The sequence below is a fragment of the Salvia hispanica genome, chromosome 1 (assembly GCF_029641045.1).
Source record: "Salvia hispanica isolate PSC_SH4W2 chromosome 1, Shi_PSC_v1, whole genome shotgun sequence".
Lineage (NCBI taxonomy): Eukaryota > Viridiplantae > Streptophyta > Magnoliopsida > Lamiales > Lamiaceae > Salvia > Salvia hispanica.
Genome location: NC_142692.1, coordinates 24,059,165 through 24,072,955, shown reverse-complemented (window position 1 = coordinate 24,072,955; position 13,791 = coordinate 24,059,165). Strand labels below are relative to the sequence as shown.

Below are 13,791 nucleotides of genomic sequence, written 5' to 3'. Positions count from 1 at the left end.
TTGGAGAAGATGAAATGGAGAGAGAGAGACAGTATGTGACAAAAATTAAACGGTAGTTTTCAAAATATTTTGCATTAATTTAAACTCAATCACTAAATCCCTATTAAATTGGTCAACTTTTTAATTAAGGATTGTGAATTCAATTCACACCCTAAATGTAAGAAACTAATTTTAATTGGTGGCCCTCTGGGCCACCAATGTGGTGGCCAAGTTTTCATGGGCAGGGCTAAGTTTGTTGGGCATGCCCAGGAAATGGTGGTTTGGGCATGCCCAAGAGGGCTACCACTGTGGACACCCTAAGCTTGAATTGTACATTGTGATATATAGTATATCCCTATTTATAGGACTAGAGAAATAAATGTACCTAGAAACTAAACAATTGGAACTATAAAACTAGTAATATTATATTCCTTAGAGCATCCGCAGCGGTTTCGTTTTGCCGTCGGTCCGTCCGTGTCGCTGAGCACGAGCTCGTCCGTACGCCGATGCGAGCTGTTCGTCCGTGCCAGCGGCGTCTTCTTATTGGCCAACGGCATAGCCGTTGGCAAATTCGATTTTTATTTTTTATTTTTAAAAAAATTCATAAATAATTCAAAATAATACCAAAAAATAAAAAAAAAATTGAATTCCCAAAAAAATAGAGCCGTTTATAGACCTTTTTTTTGGATTTTTGTGAATTTTTTTATTTTTTTATTTTTTTTATCCCAAAATCATCTATAAATACACACATTCATCATCCACTTTTCACATCAAATTATCTCTCATTCATACTTTTTCATACTAAATCATCTACATCATCCTCTCTCACCCAAACTCTCTCTAAAAAATTAAAAAATGGATTTCACCAATCTCATTGCGGAAGCGGAGCGCGAAGAACAAGAATATTATGAACAATATCGTGCCGCCTATGAAGCCTATGTCGCCGCCAATACCCCCGCCCCTCCTCCTCAACCAACTAGAGCAAACGTCGCTACATCCCTCGTGATCGAGAGGGAGCCCATGAAAGGCTCGTTGCCAACTATTTTTCCGACCAGCCGCGGTATCCAGAAGATTACTTTCGGCTTTTCGCATGTCAAAACGGTTGTTTATGCGTATTGTCAACACATTGTCCACCCGCGTTGAATATTTTCAAGAAGGTGCAGACGCAACCAGTCGGCAAAGTCTCACGCCGTTGCAAAAGTGTACTTGTGCCATTCGACAACTTGCTACTGGGCAAACGGCTGACCTCTTCGACGAGTATTTGCATGTCGGTGAGTCAACTGGAATCCTATGCCTCAAGAATTTTTGCGACGACGTTCGTTCTGCTTTCGGCGAGGAATTCCTTCGGGCACCCACCACCAACGATTGTCAACGGTTGCTTCGTCTTCACGAAACAGTCCACGGTTTTCCCGGTATGCTAGGCAGCATTGACTGCATGCATTGGAAGTAGAGGTGGCCAAACCAAACCGGACCGCCGGTTCCCAACCGGCGGGTCGGAATCGGAACCAGACGACGGTTCTGGTTTTAAATCCGGTTTCACGGTTATAACGGTTCGGTTACGGTTCCAAAATACGAAACCGGAACCGGCGGTTAAGCGGTTAACCGCCGGTTAACGGGAAATATGTAGTTGTCGCCGGTAGGTTCCTAGGGTTGCAGGCGTAGGGCTGAAAAAGGCCGGAAAACCGGCGGTTTCTAACACAAAACTGTCGGTTCCCGACGGTTCAGGGCTAGGTTCAGGCATAGGCGTGTAGGGTTGCAGCGTAAGGTCTGAAAAGGTGTCGGAAACCGGCGGTTTTCTGACACAAACCGGCGGTTCGGTCAGAAAACCGGCGGTTTTCGACCGTTTTCAAATTTGAAATTCAATTTTTTTTTTAATATCAGATTTTCCCCCATTTTTCATCTATAAATACCCCCTTCTTCATCACTTCTACTTACCTCATTCATGTGTTAACAAGTATTTCTCTCTCAATCTCCAATTCTCTATTCTCTACCTCATTCTCTCAATTTGCTCTCTACTTGTTTACTTAAGTTGTACTTGTATTGTTGTATTTTGTAACTTGTAATTGTATTGTAGAAATTTACATTCAAAGTTTCAAATCAATAAAATTGCAATTCTTTATCGTTATCGTTATCAATTCTCTTTGGATTTTACTATAGAATTGCTATAAAAGTTATAACTCTAAGATTTAAATAACTCTAAGATTTTAAAAAAAAAAAAAAAAATGAACCGGAACCGGCCCGGAACCGAACCGGAACTGGTGAAAAACCGGCGGTTATTAACCGGAACCGGAACCGGCGGTTAAACCGGATAAACGGTATCCGGGCCGGTTACGGTTCAAGCTTTTGACGAACCGGAACCGCCGGTTTTGAACCGGAACCGACGGTTTTCGAACCGTCGCCACCTCTAATTGGAAGTGGAAGAATTGCCCGACTGCTTGGAGGGGGCAACACTTAAGCGGCCACAAAGGTGGTGGCCCAACGCTTATCCTTGAAGCGGTCGCCGACTACCGCCTATGGATTTGGCATGCATATTTCGGTGTTGCCGGATCCAACAACGACTTGAACATGTTATATTCTTCATCACTCTTCGATGATGTTTTGAATGGTGTAGCACCGGCGATCGACTTCACCGTCAACGGAAATGCATACCACATGGGTTACTATCTCGCCGATGGTATCTACCCAAGGTGGTCGACTTTCGTGAAGTCGTTCAGGAATCCACAAGAGCAAATACAGATTCTTTTTGCGCAGCGTCAAGAGTCTGCTCGGAAAGACGTCGAAAGAGCTTTTGGTGTCCTTCAAGGCCGATTCAACATTGTGAAGTCTCCTTCTCGGCTTTGGTACATTAAGAATATCGCCGACATCATGTACACGTGTATTATCTTGCACAGCATGATTATAGCTGACGAAGGACCGATGGCGGGTAACTTTTACGACGAGGATGAAGCCGGAAGCTCAACCGCGAGGTCTCCCCCACGCCGAGGTGTGCATACGACGGTGAACGAGAGGATGGAAAGAAGACACACAATGCGCGATACAAGAGCCCACACTGAGCTACAAAAAGATCTAATCAATCACATTTGAGCGAAATTCGGCAACGAGTAGTGTAATTTTTAATTTTTAGGATTTTAATTATGTAACTTTTAATTATTTTGTAATTTGTAATAGTATTTCAGATATTTTAATGCATTTTAATATTGTGGAAATGTTTTTATTTAAATTGAATAATAGAATGGTGGGACCCTTGAGCTTGTCCTTAGCTAAGAGCACGGATGTGGGTGTTGTGCTCTTAGCTAAGGACAAGCAGTAAAAGTGGGTCCGGGCCCACTTCCGTGCTCTTAGCTAAGAGCACGGATGAGGATGCTCTTAAAACTCTAAAGTGAACATTTTCAATATTATTGAGACTCTCAAAGTATATTTTAATTACTCATTTCTATACTCCTCCTCCCGTCTTATTACAGACAAGTGCTAAGAAGACATTCACTATGGTGTTCTTGCTCTTATTTCTTGAATTTGCAAATTATATGAGATTAATAATTCCCAACCTCTCTGATGGTGTTCTTGCTCTGGATGTCGTTGAGATAGTGCTAAGAAGACATTCACTATGGTGTTCTTGCTCTTATTTCTTGAATTTGCAAATTATATGAGATTAATAATTCCCAACCTCTCTGATGGTGTTCTTGCTCTGGATGTCGTTGAGATAGTGCTAAGAAGACATTCACTATGCAATTATTAGTCAGCTTTAATTACTCATTTCTATACTCCTCCTCCCGTCGTATATTTCATTTTGTGCCGTTTCACTACAATTGAGTATGACAAATTCTATATATTTAATTTGTCTTAATTTATTTTTTTACTTAATAATCTTTTTACTTAACTCTCTTTTGTATTGTTTATTTAAATTACTGACTAAACATTTGTTCTTAGTCACTATTTCTAATCGAAGCCTCTCAAGGAGCGGAGATAGTATTAAATTAATATAATCAATTATACAAAGAGAAAGGACAAAAAAAAAGGAATGAACGAATGAAATATGGAGTATACTCTTGATATACATATGAGTCAAAGGTAAAAAGTGAAAACGATTTTAAAAAAAGTCAATGATTTAATTAAGTGCCGAAAAACCATCCAAAATTAGCTAATAGTATTAAACTAATAATTTACACCATGTGTTTGTGAATAATTATTTTTGGTTTTATGAGAAAGTTCGAGTACTTATAATTCATTCTAATGTGGTTAAGGGTGTAGAGGGGATGTTCCTAATTAATAGTAGTAGTACTCTAATCGGTATTAATGGAAATAGAATCATGAAATGATGACAAAAACATCTCATTAGACATTAGTACATTACGTGTACACTTATTATCTGCATTTAGCACCATCTCAATAAATATTTATGTGTCCGAAGAAGGATTTCTGATTATTTAGTTCGTAATTTATTAATAATATCAAAACTGATTGTAAAACAATAAAACACACTATTTCTAAGTGTCATACTCCTTCCGTCCTATAAAAATATACACTTTAGATTAGACATGAGTTTTAATGCACAATATTTAAAGTAAAAAAAAAATTAAAGAAAAAAAAATAGTTAAAGTATTGTTAGTGAAAAAATAGATCCCACCTAAGAAATAAGGAATTTTCAAAATTAAAAATCACATATTCTTGTGAGACGGACTAAAAAGGAAATAGTGCATATTCTTATAAGGAGGAATTCTTATAAGGAGGAGCAAATATTATTTAGAAACTTCAAAGAAAGTAAAAAAAAAAAAGAAATTTATATTCAATGAAGAAAAATAATTAAATGACAATTTCACCATTTAAACGATGTCCGGTGTACAAAAAATTCCATCGTACAACATAATGCTCATCCCATTTCTAACACTACAAAAAAACGATAAATAGTGACGATATTAATGACGACAGTTGATCCCTCAGTAACTAGTGACAGATACTGATGAAAAAGCGTAAGTCACTAATTCGTGGCAAATACGTCTGTCACTTACGAACTTACCAACGAAGCCCCCTACGTTTTCTGTCAGGGGTTAGTAAATTTAGTGACGCACAATCTGTCACTAAAAGTTTTATTTTAATTACAACTATGTCCGACACTAATCTGTCCTACCCTGTTCAGTGCAATTCGCTGATTAGTATAACGAGTTTTTTGTAGTGTCAAGTTCAATGGGAATTACAATTCATTCTGAAACAGTTGACGTTTTTGGTGTGTTCGACGTCATCGACTATAATTGCATTAAAGAGTCTGATATTAATATCCATGTGCTAAACGTTCAAAATAATGATATTAATATCCACGTGAATTTCGTTAATAATATAAAACATGTGATTAAAAGGTTCCGATCACAGTCCACGTGAAAATCACTAATTAATAGAAAACACATAGGTGACGTTCGGTTGTCGACTAATAATCATGAGACTATCCATCTAGAATTAAGTTGTGGGATTATTTTAGTTGGAGGGGGAGACTATGACTAATTATCATGAGACTATCCATCTAGGATTAAGTTGAGGGGGTCAATCTTATGAACCAAACATGATACATATTTAATCATGAGATTTAGTCTTGCCAACCGAACACCCCCATAGTAGACTATATTATCTTACTATCTACATGAAATTCATTAATGAAATAAATAGGAGATTAAATTTTCATTTGTCGAAGTTTATTTATAAAATAAAATACGAGGTCAAATTTTAGGTTACAAAAGTGTGATAGAAGATATCCGAGCTCTAAATTTTACTCCCTCCGTCCACGAATAAGAGTCCCGTTTTTCCATTTTGGTCCGTCCACGAATAAGAGTCCCGGTTCATAATTACCATAAATGGTAAAGAGACCTCACATTCCACTCACATATCATTTAAAACTAATATATACAAGTGGGACTCCTATTCCACTAACTTTCTTTCACCCACTTTTCTTAACAACCCGTGCCATTTAGAAATGAGACTCTTAATCGTGGACGGAGGGAGTACTAGTTTGCATTATTTCATGACACGTTCAAATCAATGATATTAACATCCACGTGAAATTCGTTAGTAATAAACATGTGATTGAAAGGTCACTATCAACTTGAAAATTCACTAATTAACAAAAAAACACGTATGAAACTGAATTATATCTTACTAACTACATGAAATTCATTAACAAAATCAAATAGGAGATTAAATTTTTATTTTGTCGAGTTTAGTTGTAAAAAGAATATGAGATCAAATTTCATGTTAAGAAATTGCGATAGAAGATATTTTTATGACCACTTATGACCACGTGTTAAACGTTTAAATCAACTTTGCTACTACTCACGATAAATGTATTCATAAAATAAAACACCATATCAAATTTCATGACCAACGATTAACGTTAGTATTATTTTTTTCATCAATTATGACCACGTGTTAAATGTTCAAAACAAGATTTGTTGAATTGATTGCATTACTTGTTGGTTCAATCGATTTGCGCCGATCACAAATTGGCGCCGTCTGTATTATTGGGTAATGATCAGACTTGCAAGGTCCAAGGAGTGGGGAATGTGAGATTTCGGATGAAAGATGGTTCTGAGAAAATTTTATCTGGAGTCAGGTACATTCCATCCATAAAAAGGAATCTGATCTCTTTGGGGCTTCTTGAACACAGGGGTTTCACTTTCTCGTCCAGTGGAGGAATGATGTTGGTGATGAAAGGATCTGATGTTCTTATGCAAGCTGAGAGAAGGAACAACCTATACTATCTACTGGCTGATGCGCTAGAAACCCAGATTAATGCTACTGTGAAGCATGGTATGAATATTTGGCACATAAGGCTTGGACATCTGGGAGAGAATGGGTTGAAAGAGCTGGCAAGAAGGGGTTTGATAGAGTTTGAAAAGGGATCTGATGAACTTACTCTAACCTCTTGTGATGAGTGCATTCTGGCCAAGAGCACAAAGCAGCCCTATGGAACAGGAAAACACACTTCGACAAGCCATTACAGTATGCTCACAGTGATATTTGGGGGCCGTCACCTACACAAAGCATTGGAGGTGGCAGGTATTTCCTATCAATTATAGATGATTTTTCTAGAAAGATATGGATTTATGTCATGAAAGAGAAGTCTGAGGCTTTTCAAAAATTCCAAGAGTGGCATGCTGAAGTAGAAGTAGAGAAGGGCAGGTCACTTGGTTGTCTGAGAACAGACAATGGTCTAGAATTCCTGTCACATGAGTTTGATGGTTTTTGCAAAGGAAAGGGAATAAAAAGGCACAGGACCGTGCCAAATAACCCGCAGCAAAATGGCGTGGCTGAACGAGCAAATAGAACCATACTTGAGAGAGTCAGATGCATGTTGATAGGGCCAGGAATGACAAAGCAATTTTGGGCAGAGGCTGCTGCAACTGCTGTTGTGCTGATCAATAAATGCCCCTCAGTTTCAATTGACAATGACACACCAGACATGAGATGGTATGGGTCTCATGGTAGCTACTCCAAACTGAAGCCATTTGGATGCAGAGCTTTTGCACACACCAGGCAGAATAAACTTGAACCAAGAGCACTTCGTTGTGTGATGTTAGGCTATTAGAAAGGAGTGAAAGGGTATAGGCTATGGTGTACTGAGTTGGGAATGAAGAAGGTAGTGATCAGCAGAGACGTCATTTTTAAGGAAGAGGAAATGCCATTTTTCCAGAAAACTGGCGAGAGCATACGAATTGAGGTGGAGCCTCCTAATAAAAGCCAAGATAACTCAGAGGATAGACATGATCAGGAAGATGCTGTCAGTGAGTCTACAGATCAGATCAGTAGTGAAGCAGATGATTATGTCCTGGCAAGAGATAGGCAGAGAAGAAAGATAAAGCTACCCTCAAAATACAGTGACTATGACATGCTCTATTATGCATTGACTATAGCAGAAGAGGTGGAGTACCATGAACCATCTAGCTATAAAGAAGTTCTGAGGAGTCCAGAAAAGGACAGATGGTTGAGGGCAATGCAAGAGGAGATAGATTCTTTGTATAAAAATCACACTTGGATACTGGTACTAAGACCAAACAACCAGAAAACTATTGGATGTAAATGGATATACAAAAAGAAGTTGGAGGCATTCAACAACAACAAAGTCAGATACAAGGCTAGATTAGTAGCCAAAGGATACACTCAAAAGGAAGGAGTGGACTACAATGAGGTATTTTCTCCTGTTGTTAAGCACACCTCCATTAGAATGTTGTTGGGATTAGTCAATCATCTGGATTGGGAGCTGCAACAACTAGACGTTAAAACAGCTTTTCTACATGGGGAATTAAGAGAAACTATTTTCATGGAGCAACCTGATGGTTTTATCAAGAAAGGTGATGAGAATAAAGTTTGTATGCTTAAAAGGAGTTTATATGGCCTGAAACAAAGTTCCAGACAATGGTTTATTAGATTCAATGACTATATGAAGGAAATTGGTTTTGAAAACTCCAAATATGATAACTGTGTTTTCATCAAGAGGATGAATGGAGCAGCAGTGGCTTTCTTACTGTTATATGTCGATGACATGCTCGTGGCAGCAGCAACCACAAAAGAGATCAAAAGAGTGAAGCTAGCACTAGAGTCAGAATTTGACATGAAGGATCTAGGGGATGCTAAACCGATTTTGGGCATGGATATTATTAGAAATAGGAAAGAGAAGAAGTTATGGCTCACACAGAAGGAATACATCAGTAAGGTGTTGAGGAGTTTTCAAATAGATAAAAGTAAGCCAGTCTCTGTGCCATTGGGGCAACAATTTAAACTAAGTGCTGATCAGAGACCGAGGACTCTAGATCAGAGAAGGGAAATGAATATGATTCCTTATGCTAGTATTGTGGGGAGCATAATGTATACTATGATTTGTACAAGGCCAGATCTGTCATGCTATCAGTGTAGCTAGTAGATTTATGGCGGATCCGGGCATTGAGCATTGGCATGCACTTAAATGGATCCTTAGATATCTGGTGGGTACATCAGACTATGGAATCATGTTCGCAGAGGGAAGGGCCGAAAATGAAGAACCTCTGATGGGATTTTGTGATTCAGATTTCGCAGTTAGTTGTGACTTGTGATACAAGGAAGTCTCAATCTGAATACATTTTTTGTTTGTTTGGGACAGCTGTAAGTTGGAAATCAAACTTGCAATCAGTGGTTGCACTCTCCACAACCGAAGCATAATATATTGCTTTGACTGAAGCGGTTAAGGAAAGTTTCTGGCTCAAGGGAATGTTGGCTGATTTTGGAATAGAGCAGAAGGCATTGACTGTCATGTGTGACAGTAGCAGTGCTATTTGTCTCACCAAGCACCAAACTTTTCATGAAAGGAGCAAGCATGTAGATGTGAAGTTGCATTCTGTGAGGGATGAAGTGGAGAAGGGATCAGTGAAGATAAGCAAGGTGTCAACTGATGACAATGCAGCAGACATGTTAACTAAGACATTACCTAGCTCTAAACTCAGACATTGTCTCGAGCTGGTGAATTTTGTGCAACACTAACTGAGGTAAGGAGAAGGCAGTCAGAATATTCGATCAAAAGTCCAAGGTGGATATTTGTTGAAGGTGTGGACTCTTTAGCAAATATTCAAGACTTTGAGGACTAAAGGGCAAATAACAGAAATACATATTTTTGTCTCCATCGGCTAAGTTGAGTCAAATTGGGGGAAAAGAAGAAAAGGAAAAAGGTAGTTGGGGATTTCATCCCATAACCAATTATACACACATTGAGCTCGATTCACAGTAGAAGAAGAGAGTGAGAAGAGACACCATCTTGGTGTGGAGATTGTTCTATCATCTCAATCGATTTTTTGAGTTTGAGTGTGAGATTTCTCGAGTGTTCTTCGATGCAATTGTGAGGTATAAATCTTCTTTGTACATTTGCTTGATTGAATAAAAGTTCTGCCGTTTCTCTCGTGGATCTGAGCCAATTCTGGTAGAAGCACGTACATCTTGTCTTTCTTGATTCGTTTAGAATTGATTGCATTACTTGTTGGTTCAATTGATTTGCGCCGATCACAAGATTATTATTGGGTGAAAATTCACTAATTAGATAAATATAAGAGTACATTATTTTTCTATTCATCTGAAATTCATTAATGAAGTACAAATTAAATTTTAGATATTGTACACGCTAAATCCATTTACTAATAAGTTATACACGAGATTAAATTGTTGTTAATATCTACATGAGATTCATTAATTAATAAAATTGATCATGAGATTAAATTATCGCACTTATGGATTCTCCATGTATTTTTTTTATCTTAATAAACTTGGGTGAGTTGTGGATATTGTGACTATGTCTTGCGAAAAATATTTAATTGCACAACATGCCATATATTCAACTTTATTGAAGATATTCGGTGATTAAATGGTAGTATCAATTAAATAAAACAGAAAGTCAGAAGTAAAGCGTGACTTCAACAGCCAAATATATAATTGTAAATTCATGCACTTTTGTTTTTTTCCGTTTTGCTTCACATTTTTTGAAATTGAGGTCGTAAAGCTCGTGAATATCTGGCACCTAATGATTAAGGATTTCGTGTTGCTAAACTGTCTTTGGGCACAACTATAGTGTGAAGCAAAATACTTTATCATTGAGTGGTGATTCGGCTAATTAGTACCAAACATTTCCAAATTTAAATAAATTTTGTAAATATATTACTTGCCCCATCTCATCATAGTTGAGATATTTGATACTACAAAATTTAGGAAAACAATGTTACGTGAAAAGATAATAAAATTAGAAATAATAAAATAAGAATAATTGAAAATTTGTTTTTATAAAGAAATGAAACTATAAGCCACACCAAAAATGAATACGACACGGAGGTAGTACGTGCGTTTAAGTATATCACATTGTTTTAAAGAAATATAATGTATCCCAAGCACACGCTCGAGCAGTTCAAACTCTTGTCTATAAATAGCATATTTAGGGTTCAAATTTTATCGCTTCAATAAAGGAAAAAGAAAATATTTCCCCATGCGTACAAAAAAACAGTCTTATTTATGGACGGTACGAGTTTTAATAAGAAATTGATAAAGTAAGAGAGGATGAGAAATAGAAGTAGGTAAAGTAAGAGAGATTTTGAAAAGTAGGTAAAGTATGATAGACAAACTTTTCATCTTTAGAAATTAGACTATTTTTTGTGGACATTCTAAAATGACAAAATTGAATTATCTTTTGTGGATGGTGGGAGTATTTTATTTTTGAATACAAATTAACCATTTTATTAATGGATTATAATCTTTCGAATTAAAAAACTCTGACCCGTCAAAATTTTGAAACTCAGTGTTGATTAATTTAAGTTACTACCCCAGTTATATCATCAACATTATTGGTTTACTTGCTAGTAGTTGATTATTTCGTTCTCTATAAAACCTAATTCTCTCTCTCACCATAGCTAGATTTCTCAAAACCGTAGCACGTTCTCCGCCACACTTTTCCTAGCGCCGCTACACTGCCCCGCCGCGTTTGCGTCCTTCTGTTGCCTCTTACCGTGTCGCCGTGACTATCTGTAGCCCTCCGATATGATAATACATACGCACAAGAGAACAAAATCAAATTTATTTTTTAACAAGAATTTAGTTACTGCTGCTTGCCTGTGTCTCTAACAACTAGATTCCTATATCAATACTTTTATTCTTATTCGATTTAATAAGTAGATTAATAAATTGGCATAATAATCAATCAGTTTATACCAAAAGCATATTAAACCATTTTATTGTATATATAATAAGTCCCATATTAGTTAATTTGCACGAATAATTTGCCAAAAATTTAAATAAATAAATTACTAATTAGTAATTATTAAGTAGTAGATTTTTTTCAAGCATGTGGGAGATGGTTGCCAACAACAATAGGAAAGATCGAGTACATTTGAGAGACAATAATAAGTACTAGTAGTAGTTATAATGAAACCAAATATTAATTTCCAAATTATAATCCGATTGACAAACAACAGTAACATAAGAAAACACCTTAGACTTGAGACGCTTTTATCTAATTGAGACAAACGGAAACAAACTGTTGATGATGAGCAAAACAAAAACATATTGGTCTGGCCTTCTTCTCAGTTGTTGGACTTTGAGGAGCTGGTGGTGGAGGTGGAGGTGGTGGGCCTATTCACGAGATCATGAGGGATGGGTATTCCGGCTGCAGCAGCGACAGCGAGGAGGTGGTTGAGCTCCTTGTGAAGAGCCTGATTCTCTTGGCTGTAAAACTCAGTCATCTTCTTCAACCTCTCATTTTGTTGCATGATTTGGAAGTTCTCCATCTCCAATTTCGAGTTCAAGTCTTTCATTTTCTGTTCAAAGTGAGTGCACAACTAATGTTAATTAAAGAAAGAGAGAAACATTCCTGAAAAAGTATGGTAAGAATTAAAAAAAAGGAGCCTAAGTAATGTTAATTAAAGATAGAAACCCTCTTGTTATAGCTTTTCTAAAAAGATCACCTTTTGGAATTAAGGAGGGGAAGAAGTGTTGTTGGACGAGAAGAGCCTTTTCTCTTGAGATGAAGTTTTGTGTAAGTGTGTGAGAAATGAGTCACATCGGCTCCATATATATAGTGCAAAAAAGTTGGTAGAAGGGGAAAAATCTTCTCTTCTCACGTAGAAAGAGAGGGAGTGACAGAAAGGATACACCCAAAAATAGAGAATGAGAGAGAGTGTCACGTAAGAATGCAAGGATGGGAAGTGAGTGTTTGCGTGGGTAAAGAAAGAGAGAGAATTTGAATGTTGTTGTTAACATTGTTCCATGATTAATATTATGATGATTAAAGATAAACAACAAATAATCCTTAAATGGGAAATGGCATAAATAGAAAAAGTTAAGACAACATGAAAATGAACTAATTTCATCCTAATAAATTACATAACGATCTTGTGTTTGAAAATATAAAAGAAAATTGTTATAATTTTGAATTTATATTAATTAATTAAATTTAATTGAGTAATTGAAACAATAACTCAATTGACTTAATGATGATTAAATTTTTATGGATATTATTATAATGCATAGTTTAAATAATTAGATTAAAATTTGTTTAATAAGTTATTAGTTTGTAAAATAATAATAATAATAATAATAATAATAATAATAATAACTACTGTAAAAAATAATTTAAATTATATTAAATGTCCATATATTTAAGAATCTATAAACTGGAAAAATAAATACCTAGTAAAAGCTGGGGAATCAAAATCCTGGAAAGTTGTACTCCCTCCGTCCCAGTTTAGGAGTGCCAATTAGGTATGACACGGGTTTTAAGAAATTGGTTGAGTGTGAGATGGTTTGACTTTTGGTTTTTTTTTTGGGATTATTTTTATGTAGATAATGGCATTTGGGTGTAATTTGATGAATAATGGGGTAAAATTTTATGTCCAAATATAGAAGATTTTAAATGTGACTCCTAAACTGGGACATACTTTTATGTCAAAATGTGACTCTTAAACTATGACGGAGAGAATATTATTTTTCTTGTTTTTAGAATTTTAATTACTTTTCCAGATTCATTAAAATTCTAACAACTAATCAAAATTTAAAAATTTAAAGAATCATATTACTCTCTTTAAAGTAAAATCCTGGGAACAAACATGGCAAAGAAGTTGGCAATTAGATGAAAATATGAATGTACTGTATTATATGTAGTATCATATTTTCACCTAATTGCCAACTTCTAGGCCATGTTTCTGTAATACCCGCTCTTTTATTACCCTTTTCTTAAACAGAGAAATGTTCATTTCTTCTAATTACTTTCGAATCAGAAATATTAGTCAATGACTTTGCTTGTTTGCTAAATTGAAGGGTGTCGGTCGG

General features: G+C 36.3%; 1 long non-coding RNA gene across 1 annotated transcript; it reads right to left on the bottom strand.

Moving 5' to 3' along the window:
• Positions 1-11,881: 11,881 nt before the first annotated feature.
• On the bottom strand, positions 11,882-12,498 carry LOC125218182 (uncharacterized). The gene is made up of 2 exons (XR_007175893.2): positions 12,429-12,498; positions 11,882-12,281 (listed from the first exon to the last, which is right to left on the bottom strand). It is a non-coding gene; the product is annotated as an uncharacterized LOC125218182 (long non-coding RNA).
• Positions 12,499-13,791: the final 1,293 nt, after the last annotated feature.